The following is a 14,717-nucleotide window of genomic DNA, read 5'->3' on the forward strand; positions in this document are numbered from 1 at the left end:
GTTTAGTAAAATTTGATCTGTATCCCCTAGAATCTCAACTTTTCATACATAACTTAATTCTCCCTTTTCTGTACATTTTTCTTGTTATATCTCTGATTGGCAGCTTTCAGGTTTTAATGGCTAGGGCAAGGGAAAACTAAGAGAGTTTGGGAGCATTAACTCAGAATTTACCTTTTCAGAAAATAACCTGTTAATATTTGAAATGCAAGAGTGAACAACTAGATGGGGGGGAGTAAAGGTCTTCCTCCTTTGCTTAATACATTTTAAAACTATACACATCAAAACATGGACCTAATGTGTGGCTTTCTAGCCAAAGATAGTAGACCTTTCCAGTTTAAAAACATAAATAATGCATTAATAATTTATTGAGACAAAGTGTCTTACTTACCACTGAGTTACGTTCTTCTCCCTGCAACTTCTTCCCTGAGCTTTCAAAGCCAACATTCTATGAAAAGGAAATGATAATCACGTCAGAACTATGATTATGTAAAACTGCCACCTTTTCCTATTAATGTATGTGTATTTTAAGTTTTAGTTTGAACTGAAATAATTCAACCAAATTTTTAAAATACTATGCTTTACTGTGTACATTAGTCCCCCATATCTGCTGAGTCGGTATCCACTATTTAAGTTATACATGGTCACCACTGCTGCAACCCAGTGTGCACATATACAGTACGTATCTCCTCCTCCTGCCCTTCCTCCCTCCTTTCACTCTTTAATGGATTCCCACCATCAGTAGTTTCAGGCATCCAGATTACTATAAACTATATAACAAGGGAAAATATCCTCTTGCCTACTTACATTGGTGAGACACAACAGCATGGCTTTGAAAAGCAAATTATCTCAAGGAATTTCCATATACTGTAAATAATCTGTTGTATACCAAGTCGCATGACTTAGTGTGAAACAGATAATGTCTAGAGGGATGTCTTACCTTGAGGCAATTTACCTCCAAATGTTACGCCTTCTCAACAGCTACGTAAGAGGAATTTGAGGATTGTATTTATTAAATATTTTATCTGAAAGGATCAGTTCATCACAAATTTGAGAGTTATGTAAGTAGCTGAAATGCCCATCTACATAGTTTTAGCTATATGCATTTTTAAATCCAGCAAATGTAATAGTTATTTTGTTTTTAGTGGTTACAAAAAAAGCCCTGGATGTATAAGAGCCTCGTGGCGCAGTGGTTAAAACGCTGTACTGCAGCTAAAACTGTGCTCACGACCTGGGGTTCAAATCCCAGTTAGCCGGCTCAAGGTTGACTCAGCCTTCTATCCTTCCGAGGTCGGTAAAATGAGTACCCAGCTTGCTGGGGGAGCAATGTGTAGCCTGTATAATTAAAATTGTAAACCGCCCGGAGAGTGCTTGTAGCGCTATGGGGCGGTATATAAGTCCAAAAATAAATAAAATTTTAAAAAATGAGACCCTTAGAAAAATACTGCTGTAAAAATGGCATGTTCAAGACACTTTATAAATACCATTCCACACAGAAAATAGTGTGCAATGTTGTTCTGCAAGGGGAAAAGTTTTTTCAGCTATACTTACAAACAAAATTATTCTATTCTGGCAACACAATTACAGGACCTAATAATGCCACACTCAATATCAAAGGCACATTCACTTGCTCCTCAGCTAATGCGATCTATGCCCTCTTTTGCTAATAATGCCCCTCTACATAGGACAAACAGGACAATCTTTATGGCAACATATCAACGGTCACAAATGGGACATCAGAAACCACAATACACAGAAACCTGTCTACAACCATTTCAGTTTACCAGGACACGCCATAGAAGATTTGAGAGTCACTATTTTGGAATCAATACAAATCAAGAAGGCGGAGAGAAACAGCTAAGATAAAATTTATACACATGGTAAAGGTAAAGGTTCCCCTTGACAATTTGTCCAGTTGTGTCCGACTAGGGGGCAGTGCTCATCTCTGTTTTCAACTCATAGAGCTAGCATTTGTCAGAAGACAATCTTCCGTGGTCATGTGGCTAGCACTACTATACACGGAACACCATTACCTTCCCACCGTGGTGGTACCTATTTATCTACTCGCATTTTGTATGCTTTTGAACTGCTAGGTTGGCGGGAGCTGGGACAAGCGACAGGGGATCACTCCGATGCGGGGATTCGATCTTACAACTGCAGGTCTTCTGAACTTGCAGCACAGAGGCTTCTCCGGTTTAATCCGCAGCACACATGATGGACACCCATATAAACGGATTGAATATAAGCCTAGGTTTTTAAAGTCATTTTAAAATGTAATGTTTATGCTATTCTTTACTGCTACTTTACAACTGCCAAACCCATCTCCCATCACAAGACTCAAAGGTAAAAACTGTCAATATTCCCTACATTAACACACATGGTTCCTCTGCTATCTTCTTTTACTTTTGTATATTTCCCCCCGCCTTGAGTTTTTAACTGAATCCTCAGTCCCCATACCCCTTCTCTCCCCACTCCTCTTTGCTCATGCTGGTGCAGTGGTGCCTTGACTTACGAATGTCCCGACTTACAACCATTTCGAGTTAAGACCAGCTCCAGCTACAAAATTTTGCTTTGATTTCGGACCAGAGCTTCCAGTTACAAACAGAAAAAGACAAGGGGAAAAGGCAGGAAATTCAAATTGCTAACAGTTGGCAGGCAAAGAGGCTGTTTTTTTGTAGGTCTTTTGCCCCAACGGTTAGAGTGAGTGCGATCAGAGGAGGCTTCGGAGTGCCTGGTAAGGTAAGGTGCTGCTTTCTGCTTTTTAAAAACTGTTCTGGGTGGGTTTTGCAGCATGGTTTTCGGCTGGGGTGGTTATGTTTATGTGCTGTGATGGGTCTTGGGGAGGTTGTCTGTTTTTTGTGTTTTTCTCCCATTTCCAATGGGTCTTGGGGGGTTTGCTTGCTTTGGCTTTTTTCCCCATTTCTGATGGGTCTTGCATGCTTCGCTTGCTTTCTTTTGCATTTCCGATGGGTCTTGCATGCTTTGCTTGCTTTCTGCTTTGCTTTTTTTCATTTCCAATGGGTCTTGCACGCTTCGCTTGCTTTCTGCTTTGCTTTTTTGCATTTCCGATGGGTCTTGCATGCTTCGTTTGCTTTCTGCTTTGCTTTTTTGCATTTCTGATGGGTCTTGCACGGTTTGCTTTCTTTTCCTCCCCCCCCCCTTTGGCCAGAACAGATTAATCACGTTTCCGATGGGTCTTGCAGTGATTGTTTGGGTTATTTTTTTCTTCGGCCAGAACAGATTAATTGCATTTCAATGCACCTCAATGGGAAATAGTGCTTCGACTTACAACCATTTCAAGTTACAGTTAGAGTTCCGGAACCAATTAAGGTCATAAGTTGAGGCACCACTGTATCTGTTTTCTGTCTCCTGTAGGAATATTTACAATAGAACCCAATACCAAATATAGGTCATAAATTACTGCATGTGAGATGTACCAGACATCCGACTCTTACAGCCAATGAATACTTAGAATGTTCTACTTGTAAAATTGATATTTCATCCATTATTTCATTTTGTTTCATATGTCTGATGAAGTGGTGTGTGTGTTTAGTCGTTTAGTCATGTCCGACTCTTCGTGACCCCATGGACCAGAGCACGCCAGGCCCTCCTGTCTTCTACTGCCTCCCGGAGTTGTGTCAGGTTCATGTTGGTTGCTTCACAGACACTGTCCAGCCATCTCATCCTCGGTCGTCCCCTTCTCCTCTTGCCATCACACTTTCCCAACATCAGGGTCTTTTCCAGGGAGTCTTTTCTTCTCATTAGATGGCCAAAGTACTGGAGCCTCAGCTTCAGGATCTGTCCTTCCAGTGAGCACTCAGGGTTGATTTCCTTTAGAACTGATAGGTTTGTTCTCCTTGCAGTCCAGGGGATTCTCAAGAGCCTCCTCCAGCACCACAATTCAAAGGCATCAATTCTTCGGCGGTCTGCTTTCTTTATGGTCCAGCTCTCACTTCCATACATCACGACAGGAAAAACCATAGCTTTGACTATTCGGACTTTTGTTGGCAAGGTGATGTTTCTGCTTTTCAAGATGCTGTCCAGATTTGTCATCGCTTTCCTCCCAAGAAGAAGGCGCCTTTTAATTTCAGGGCTGCTGTCTCCATCTGCAGTAATCATGGAGCCCAGGAAGATAAAATTTGACACTGCCTCCATATCTTCCCCTTCTATTTCCCAGGAGGTGATGGGACCAGTGGCCATGATCTTAGTTTTTTTGATGTTGAGTTTCAGACCGTTTTTTGCACTCTCCTCTTTCACTCTCATTACAAGGTTCTTTAATTCCTCCTCACTTTCTGCCATCAGAGTGGTATCATCTGCATATCGGAGGTTGTTGATATTTCTTCCGGCAATCTTAATTCCGGCTTGGGTTTCTTCCAGTCCAGCCTTCCGCATGATGTATTCTGCATATAAGTTAAATAAGCTGGGGGACAATATACAGCCTTGCCGTACTCCTTTCCCAATTTTGAACCACTCAGTTGTTCCATGACCAGTTCTAACTGTTGCTTCCTGTCCCACATATAGGTTTCTCAGGAGACAGATAAAGTGGTCAGGCACTCCCATTTCTTTAAGAACTTGCCATAGTTTGCTGTGGTCCACACAGTCAAAGGCTTTCGCATAGTCAATGAAGCAGAAGTAGATATTTTTCTGGAACTCTCTGGCTTTCTCCATAATCCAGCGCAAGTTAGCAATTTGGTCTCGAGTTCCTCTGCCTCTTCGGAATCCAGCTTGTACTTCTGGGAGTTCTCGGTCCACATACTGCTGAAGCCTACCTTGTAGGATTTTGAGCATAACCTTGCTAGCGTGCGAAATGAGTGCAATTGTACGGTAGTTGGAGCATTCTTTAGCACTGCCTTTCTTTGGGATTGGGATGTAGACTGATCTTTTCCAATCCTCTGGCCACTGTTGAGTTTTCCAAACTTGCTGGCATATTGAATGTAGCACCTTAACAGCATCATCTTTCAAGATTTTAAATAGTTCAACTGGAATGCCATCACCTCCACTGGCCTTGTTGTTAGCCAGGCTTTCTACGGCCCACTTGACTTCGCTCTCCAGGATGTCTGGCTCAAGGTCAGCAACTACATTGTCTGGGTTGTCCGGGATATCCAAATCTTTCTGATATAATTCCTCTGTGTATTCTTGCCACCTCTTCTTGACGTCTTCTGCTTCTGTTAGGTCCCACCCATTTTTGTCTTTTATCATGTTCATCTTTGCGCAAAATGTTCCTCTAATATGTCCAATTTTCCTGAACAGATCTCTGGTCTTTCCTTTTCTGTTATCTTCCTCTATTTCTTTGCATTGTTCATTTAAGAAGGCCCTCTTGTCTCTCCTTGCTATTCTTTGGAAGTCTGAATTCAAGTTTCTGTAACTTTCCCTATCTCCCTTGCATTTTGCTTCCCTTCTCCTCTCTGCTATTTCTAAGGCCTCGTTGGACAGCCACTTTGCTTTCTTGCATTTCCTTTTCTTTGGGATGGTTTTCGTTGCTGCCTCCTGGACAATGTTACGAGCCTCTATCCAAAGTTCTTCAGGCACTCTGTCCACCAAATCTAGTTCCTTAAATCTGTTCTTTACTTCCACTGTGTATTCATAAGGGATTTGGTTTAGATTATACCTGAGTGGCCCAGTGGTTTTTCCTAATCTCTTCAGTCTAAGCTTGAATTTTGCTATGAGAAGCTGATGATCAGAACCGCAGTCAGCTCCAGGTCTTGTTTTTGCTGACTGTATAGAGCTTCTCCATCTTTGGCTGCAGAGAATATAATCAATCTGATTTCGATATTGCCCGTCTGGTGATTTCCATGTATAGAGTCGCCTCTTGTGTTGTTGGAAAAGAGAGTTTGTGATGACCAGCTTACTCTCTTGACAAAACTCTATTAGCCTTTGTCCTGCTTCGTTCTGAACTCCAAGGCCAAACTTCCCTGTTGTTCCTTTTATCTCTTGGCTCCCTACTTTAGCATTCCAGTCCCCTAGAATGAGAAGAACATCTTTCTTTGGTGTCAGTTCTAGAAGGTGTTGTAAATCTTCATAGAATTGTTCAATTTCAGTCTCCTCAGCAATGCTGGTTGGTGCATAAACTTGGATTATTGTGATGTTGAATGGTCTGCCTTGGATTCGTATTGACATCATTCTATCATTTTTGAGATTGTATCCCATTACAGCTTTTCCCACTCTTTTGTTGACTATGAGGGCTACTCCATTCCTTCTACGGGATTCTTGTCCACAATAGTAGATATGATAATCATCTGAGCTGAATTCGCCCATTCCTGTCCATTTTAGTTCACTGATGCCCAGGATGTCGATGTTTATTCTTGCCATCTCCTGTTTGACCACCTCCAGCTTCCCAATGTTCAGAGATCTTACATTCCAGTTTCCTATGCAGTATTTTTCTTTGCAGCATTGGATTTTCCTTTCACTTCCAGGCACGTCCACAGCTGAGCGTCCTTTCGGCTTTGGCCCAACCACTTCATTAGCTCTGGAGCTACTTGTACTTGTCCTCCGCTCTTCCTCAGTAGCATGTTGGACGCCTTCCGACCTGAGGGGCCCATCTTCCAGCGTCATATCTTTTAGCCTTTTGTTTCTGATCATGGGGCGTTCTTGGCAAAGATACTGGAGTGGCTTGCCATTTCCTACTCCAGGTGGATTGCGTTTAGTCGGAACTCTCCACTATGTCCTGTCCGTCTTGGGTGTCCCTGCACGGCATAGCCCATAGTTTCTCTGAGTTACTCAAGCCCCTTCGCCACGACAAGGCAGCAATCCATGAAGAAGCTGATGAACTGGACTTGCCCACAAAAGCTCACATTAAGAAACAATAGTCTTTAAGGTGCCACATTTTTGTGTCTCTTTTTTGTTTGTTTGTTTGGTTTCTTTGGATTTTGCCTGATATGCTTGCATGGACAAACATGGCTACCTCATCTAAACCTACAAACACAATTATAATTATATACACAAATGAATATTGTAATAGAGCATGTTCCTTCTATGGAAGTTCTGTGAGCGACAGCAGTACTGGTTATCACAAAGCATTATATTTAACAAACTCTCAAATTAACCAGCAAGGCTTCAGTTTCAACACATATACAATGTCATTGCTCTCTTTCAAATGAGCTGCACTGGTTTTCATACAAATGCTAAAATTATTTATCATGTAACACATACATGTTATAAGTGCAATCACCATGAATGGATCCCATAGGCAGAGGTATCCTGATAGCATGTAACACTTATTTCTCCACATGCATGTATTCATATCTGTGTGGTCATCATACTGAACTGTAAAATAGGAGATTTGTGACTATGCACTGGCATAATATATTCAAAATATCATCCCAATTAACAAACTTGCAGTCCTATTTCTAAACCCTGTATAGAGGTGCAAACATACAGCACATCACAGTAATCTATACAGGAGAGTATCAGAATACAGTGGTGCCTTGAGTTATGAACATAATTGGTTCTGGAAGATGGTCATGACTCAAACTGGTCCTAACTCAAAGAACCATTTCCCATAGGAATACATTGAAACCCCATTAATCCATTCTGGTCAGGGAGAAAAGCCCACGGAAAAACAAAAAGCACTGCAAAACCCATCGGAAACGCAATTGATCTGTTCCAGCTGTGGGGAAAAACACAGAGAAAAGCAAACAAAGACTGCAAGACCCATCGGAAACACGATTGAGCCATTCCGGCCAAGGGGAAAAAACACCAAAAAGCAAACAAACACTGCAAGACCCATCAGAAATGTGATTGATCCGTTCTGGCCAGAAAAAAAAGACACCAAAAAGCAAACAAAGACTGCAAGACCCATTAGAAAGACAGGGGGAAAAACCAGAAAGCAAACAAAGACTGCAAGACCCATCGGAAACGTGAAAAAACCCCGCCAAAGAGGAAACAATGACTGCAAGACCTATCGGAAACGTGATTGATCCATTCCAGCCGGGGGGGAAAAGAACAACAAAAAAGCAAACAAACACTGCAAGACCCATCACAGCACAGAAACCTCCAAAGCCTCCTCTGAACGCACACTCTCTAACTGCTGGGGCGAAAGAGCTACAAAGAAGCAGCCTCTTCACCACCAACGGTTAACAATTTTAATTCCCTGCCTTTCCCCCCTGCCTTTTTCTGGTTGTAACTCAAAGCTCCAGTCGCAAGTAGAAGCAAAATTTTGCGGCCCGAGCTGGTCGTAAATCGAAATGGTTGCAAGTCAAAACGTTCATAAGTCGAGGCACCACTGTACAGATAACTGAGGCCACCCGTGTTGTCAGTGTCAATGCTGAATCAAGTGGATTATAGTTCCCAAAAGATATGCCTAATAAACCTTATCAGATCTTCAGGTGCCTCTATCAGTGGATAATTTCACATCGGTGTCCAATACATTTTACATGTTTGGAAGTAGGTTACTTGAATGTCCAACATCTTCTACATGAAAGTACTTGTTCTTTGAGTGGTGATCTACATGTTGAGTACCAGTGTGTGCATTGTAGATTGGTGGGTCTGGTCTGCTATCACAACTCTCTCTCTTTCTCTCTCTCTCTCTCTCATGTTCTGAAGGGTGACTCTACACAGACACAGCTAAACTAATAAAAATATTTCCTTTTAAATAACAATGTTTTATTTCATTGATTGATTCCCAGTTTGGTTTTGGCTTTTCATTATTTTATCTTTATTGCTGCTTTCAGCCATTATAAAACTGTTGTAAGGATTACTTGTTTTTTAAAATACATATTTTATACATATTTGTATATGTATGTATGTATGTATGTATGTATGTATGTATGTATCTATCTATCTATCTATCTATCTATCTATCTATCTATCTATCTATCTATTTACATAGCTCAGCAATGTATTTTGGAGATAAAATAAATGTCAACTAACAGAAATATGTTAAACATAGAGAACAAGACAGAACCCCATGGGATAAAAGTGCATTAAACCAATGACAAAAGCTAGATTTTTAAAAATGTATACCAGATTTTTTATTTAAATCAGATTTTTAAAATACTTATTGTTAAAACACTTTTTGTATTAAATGTGTTATGTGATATTAGTCTTAATCTGAAATTATGTTATTGCTCAAAGGCCTAATTATGGAATAGAGATTATTAATTCTTAGTTCTGTATTATGAGATAGCATATTCATTTTTTAAAAAAAATTGTAAATAGGGTCCAACATTTCTTGCACTGGAGTCTCAATGTTATAAGGTTACACTGGGTTCTGTATAGATTATTCACATTATATAGATTACTATAAAATCACAACTCAGTGTTGTAGACAAAATGAGCAATATCTGTAGTTCTTCAATTGAATTAAATGTCTAGAGATACATAATTATTAACAGCAGTATATGGAAGTGTGAAATAACAAATCTGATCAGCCATATAATATAATCATTATAATAATAATGTTAGAAGTACAGATTCTCCAACTTTGAAACTTCCTGCATTCCCTTGGTGTGATATAAATTTGAATATTCTTGGAAGCCCTATTAAAGAATATTTCAGTTCCAAAACCAGGGCTGAATCCAGACTGAAATGGATTTGGAAGAATTGCAACAGTTTAATTTCTTTAGTGTTATCTGTATTGAATCATATAGGTTTATGCATGCTTTCAGGACAGATTGCAACAGGTTCCTTTTCCCACCCTACCTTTTTTTTAATGGTCTAACTACCAAATATGTATCAGAGTCTGGCTAGCAAAAGAAAAGAAGCATTTAAATCCCAGTAGTAAGATTAATGACTAATTCCATCATGGATAAGGGATTTGTTGTAATACTATTAAGAGATCAAAATGAGACAGCTTGATAATGTGATAGATAAAATAATTCAGCTTTGTTTAATCTGGTCTCACAACATGTAGCATGTGCAGCTTTTTAAAATGTGGTAAGTTATACAGAGAAATATGTCATACAAGAAGGGACGTGGTGGCGCTGTGGGCTAAACCGCAGAAGCCTGTGCTGTGCAAGGTCAGAAGACCAAGCAGTCGTAAGATCGAATCCACGCAACGGAGTGAGCGCCCGTCGCTTGTCCCAGCTCCCGCCAACCTAGCGGTTCGAAAGAATGCAAATGCAAGTAGATAAATAGGGACCACTCCGTGGGAAGGTAACAGCGTTCCGTGTCTAAGTCGCACTGGCCATGTGACCACGGAAGATTGTCTTCAGACAAACGCTGGCTCTATGGCTTGGAAACAGGGATGAGCACCCCCCCCCTAGGGTCGAACACGACTGGACAAAAAATTGTCAAGGGGAACCTTTACCTTTACCTTTATTTCATACAAGGGTCATTTTTGGAGGTGGTAAAACTTTGCTGGAGCAGGGAACAGAAGGGAGTTCATAAATCATTAATGTCCCGTTTCAGACAAATATGGATTCAGAGGAATGAACAATCTCCACTGCATGAAAAATGTTTTAGATTTATGAAAATTAGTAATTTGCACAGGAGACTATCCTATGATCTTTCTCCCAGATATGTTCTTGTAAATGTAGTCTCAATCTGAAGTGAGATTCTAGATGACGCTAACTTTTCCTCAGTGAAAACCAAACAAGTCTTAAAAGTCAACATGTACCGTATCTTACTTGAATAAACCCAGAACATAATTTTGCAACAATGCAAGCTGTGCTACCAACATCAAAATCAATATAAAGAATATCTACACCCAAAAGTTCTAAAATTTCCTTATTAGACATAGCTGAAAAAAGAATGCCTATAATAAATTACATCTCTTTACAATATCAATCAGAAGTTCTGCAGAAGCCCCAGATTAGAAATATCTGTTCTAACAAACAGATTAGATATGACAAATATAAAAATGCTTTTCGTGATCAACATTTAAAAAAACCACTTTCATTTTGGAGTCAAAATGTCATCAGCTCAATACAGACCACTTTCAGACTAATCTGTCCTCTTGAAATTAGGAAAACAGGGAGCCACTGCAATATCCATTCTGAGAGTGTGGCTAGGACCGCAAGACCAATCTGCTGTAAGAGAAGAGTCTCTTTGCCAAAGATGCAAACTGGTTTCAGCATTCTCTTGACATGCAAAAGGAAATGGGGATAGCTGGCTGGATAGCTCAACAGTTTAGATAACTGACTGAAAAAATCAGAGGTTGGGAGCTCAATTCCCCACTATGCCTCCTGCGAGCACAGCCAGCCTGTGCGGCCTTGGGCAAGCTGCACAGTCCTAGGGTGTCCGTACTACCTCTTGAGTATTTTCTACATGGGAAACCCTGAAAAGTCGCCACCATAAATCAGAACTGACTTGATTGCACATGAATATTATTATTTATAATGACCCCCTGATGAAAAGCAGTTGTCAACTAATTAGATTGGCCACAGCATGTATAATCAGCAAAACTAATCAGGGGAGCATGTACAGTTAAGGGAACACTTTTCAGGAGAACACAAAACTCACTAGAAAGGAATTGCTAGAAAAAGAAGACCACCAAAGAAGAGATGGATTAACTCAAGAAAAGAAGCTAAGCAGTTTAGCTTGCAAGACTTGATCAAAACTCTTAATGACAAGTCCTTTTGGACCTAATAATAGATCACTAATTCATAGTGAGATGCAAGGGATTATGGAATCGATAGCCTCTCTACCTATTAGGCTCTGTACAGGGTGTCTTTTAAAAAAAACACAACTAGGTCTTTAATCCCTTGCAACTCCCAGGTAATTCAGCCACTCCCATCCATCTTCTCTGTCTTCTTCACAGGAACAAAATGGCTGACAAAGTATGCATTCTCCACTTTTGCATAACCGAACACTCCTGTGAGGATTTTGATTTATTGGCTAAGATTACCAAAATTCTGACTAGGGGTAATCCTGGTGAATTCTGGGCAATGAAGACAAAGAAATACAAAAGTCCCATGACTAAATGGCAAATAACACGAACAGAACAAAACAACATCACAAATACCACTTCATCATTATGATCGCAATGATTTATATCTTACACGAAAAAAGAAACATGAAACCTTCATGCATCCATTTTTCATAAATCATTAATGCTTTAGAGAGGCTTTGTTTCAAGAATCAATGATAGAACATGAAAACAAAATAAGAGTCTCTTTTGTTCTTTCATATACGGTAAATACAAAAGACCTATCCCAGCATAGGGATTCATCCGAATTAAGCCAACATGTCTTCTGAACAAAACAAAGACAGAGAGCGCCAATGCTTCAATAGAAGCTTTGAGCCTCAATAATTTTATTTATTTATTTATTTATTTATTTATTTATTTATTTATTTATTTATTTATTTATTTATTTATTTATTTATTTATTTATTTATTTAATATCCCGCCTATCTAGTCAGCTCGGACCACTCTAGGCGGCTGATAAACACAAATAGTTTGAAAGTAGGAACTCTGGAAGGTTGAGTTTCATTAATTTACTATTATTTTAAATAAAATAGTTCTGGCTTCATTCTTTTTCCATCTATGATCTCTACACTAAGTTTTGTGGAAATGTCCTCCCTAAGCAACAAGATGAGCTATTACCTCTATTACAATACCTCACAATGGTTTTTCAATTGTGGCCATTTTACTTTACTCCTTATTACATTCACCTGCTAATGGCCCAATTAACTTTGACAGAATATTATCTAACTGTTTTTTATTTAAGAGTATTTCTCATCTCCCCAAAATTATTAGACTTTGCTCCTGTTCTTTATTAGTAGCACATACTGGACTTATGATTCAAACCTCAAAATAAAACAGCAAAGATTAAAAGACAATCCCCAAATCACTTTTAGGTTGCCATCTTAATAACACATACCTGGGAGTAGGCTCTACTGAACCCAGAGAGGCCTCCTTTTGAGCATTGTGGTCCCCAGCCTTGGGCCTCCAGATGTTCGTCAACTCCCAGAAATCCTGGCCAACAGAGGTGGTGGTGAAGGCTTCTGGGAGGTGTAGTCCAAGAACATCTGGTGGCCTAAGGTTGGGGACCACTGTATTAAACCAAAAGCCAGCAAGAAACAATTACATAGGAAACTGAAATCATAACATCTTCCCCTTTTCAATATTTAGGAAGTATTCTTTCCAGCTACATCTAGAAGTTTCCTCCTCTGCTTTTTGGATTACAACTACTGTTTTAACTCACTTCTGAACTCTGTGCCTTACTAACTGCATTCAAAGTTCAATTTCCTGTATCTTCATAAAAGCTTCCTTTCTACTATTAAAAAACTGTTTTCATTAGTCAATTTGCTTTAAAAATAAATCCTCTCTTTAAAAAATACACAGGGCTCAGTCTAATCTGCCACAGCTGCAGCACTCAGACAAATCGATCCTCATAGGACATATAGCCCTATTTTCCTTCCTCCCAATCTGAGCACACATAAGTTCCTCAAGACCTGAACAGGAATGTGAGAGGTATGCATAGGCCTCCCATTTCCTGTAATGGCTTAAAGTAGTAAAGCCCGTGGGAGGGATGCTGAAAAAAAGAGTAAAAGAAGTGTTAAGTTTTGCCTTGTGTGGCTCTCTTTTTGCATGGGAACTGCAAAAACAGCTTCATTAATAACAATTCCTAGAAATACTGTACTGACAAACTTGTTCCAATTTATTTTTAAGAAATAAAGACAGATTAGTCAGGAATTGAATTAGCATTCTAATTTATGTTTCCAAGCAAGGCTACACAACATAAAACATCAGTGAGATGCAAAACAGAATAAAATGTAACCACCAGCATAAAAACTTGCAGGGGGAAAATCACTATATGAAAGTTGGTTTAAAACAACAGTGTTTCTCATACTACCATGGAGCCAAAGCAGCTGATTATAAAGGAAATATCAGCCTGATCTGGAGGTAAGGATCAGCTGAATGCTAGGTTACCTGTTAAGAGTTCTCGTAACTGAAATGGCTGAAAATATTCCATCACCATTCTGGAAAACAATTCCATATGTATTTGTTTGCATTACAATTACTTCCTCATGTGCTCACAAATACATCTCATGTACCAGAGTGGTTCACTTGTAGAGTAATAATTCAAAGAAAGAACCAGGAAAATGTTTTTTATTGTCACAATCATTTTTACTTGAAGTATCTTTCACTCTTGAATTCTCACTGATCAGTGAGGCAAGTGTTCATTTATTAGCACAGAAACATTTGCCTAACATTTCTAGTGTAAATGCTGGCCTAAATCAAGATGAATAAAAACAAGGGAGAGGGGTAAATGTGTTAAACCAGATTATAAACACAATGAATTGGTCCTGCCATGATATAACTGAATTTTTCTACTTTGGACCACCATCTAGCTCTAGAAGTCTCTGCAGGGAGGGGACATATTTACTGGTTCCAACTGGAATGAGGCCAAATCCATCCTTTAACCTGCATGCAGACTGGTCACTGTATGAACACCCGTAACATTTGAAAATAGAACTGGTCCCAGCATGCAGTGAGGTGGCAGTTTATTTTTGTTATGTGTTTTCAAGTCATTTCTGACTTATGCCCAGCCTATGAACTAATGGCCTCCAAATCATTAACAGCTTTGCTGTGGCCTTATAAACAGAAGTCTGTTGGTTTTTTTTTTTACTGAGTCAGACTGTCTCATGTTAAGTCTTCCCTCTTTCCCTAGCATTACTGTCTCTTCTGCTGAGTCTTGTCTTTCTCAACTTCTGATTAACATCAAATCAGCCACAAGAGAAGTTCCATAGGAACACAACAAGGAATTAGCAAGAGGTGTAATAAAAAGCTAATCTATCACAAATTCACAAGGCTTCTCTTCTGAAATTCTAATTTT

General features: G+C 39.5%; 1 protein-coding gene across 6 annotated transcripts in view; it reads right to left on the reverse strand.

Moving 5' to 3' along the window:
* ERBIN (erbb2 interacting protein) overlaps nt 1–14,717 on the reverse strand; it is a 119,963-nt gene that overhangs the window by 76,057 nt on the left and 29,189 nt on the right. For all 6 annotated transcript variants that reach the window (XM_072992702.2, XM_020783694.3, XM_072992701.2 and 3 more), the window contains exon 2: nt 389–445. The gene's annotated coding sequence lies outside the window, so the exon portion shown is untranslated. The remainder of the gene's footprint in view (nt 1–388; nt 446–14,717) is intronic.

This window comes from Pogona vitticeps, chromosome 2 (assembly GCF_051106095.1).
Source record: "Pogona vitticeps strain Pit_001003342236 chromosome 2, PviZW2.1, whole genome shotgun sequence".
Classification (NCBI taxonomy): domain Eukaryota; kingdom Metazoa; phylum Chordata; class Lepidosauria; order Squamata; family Agamidae; genus Pogona; species Pogona vitticeps.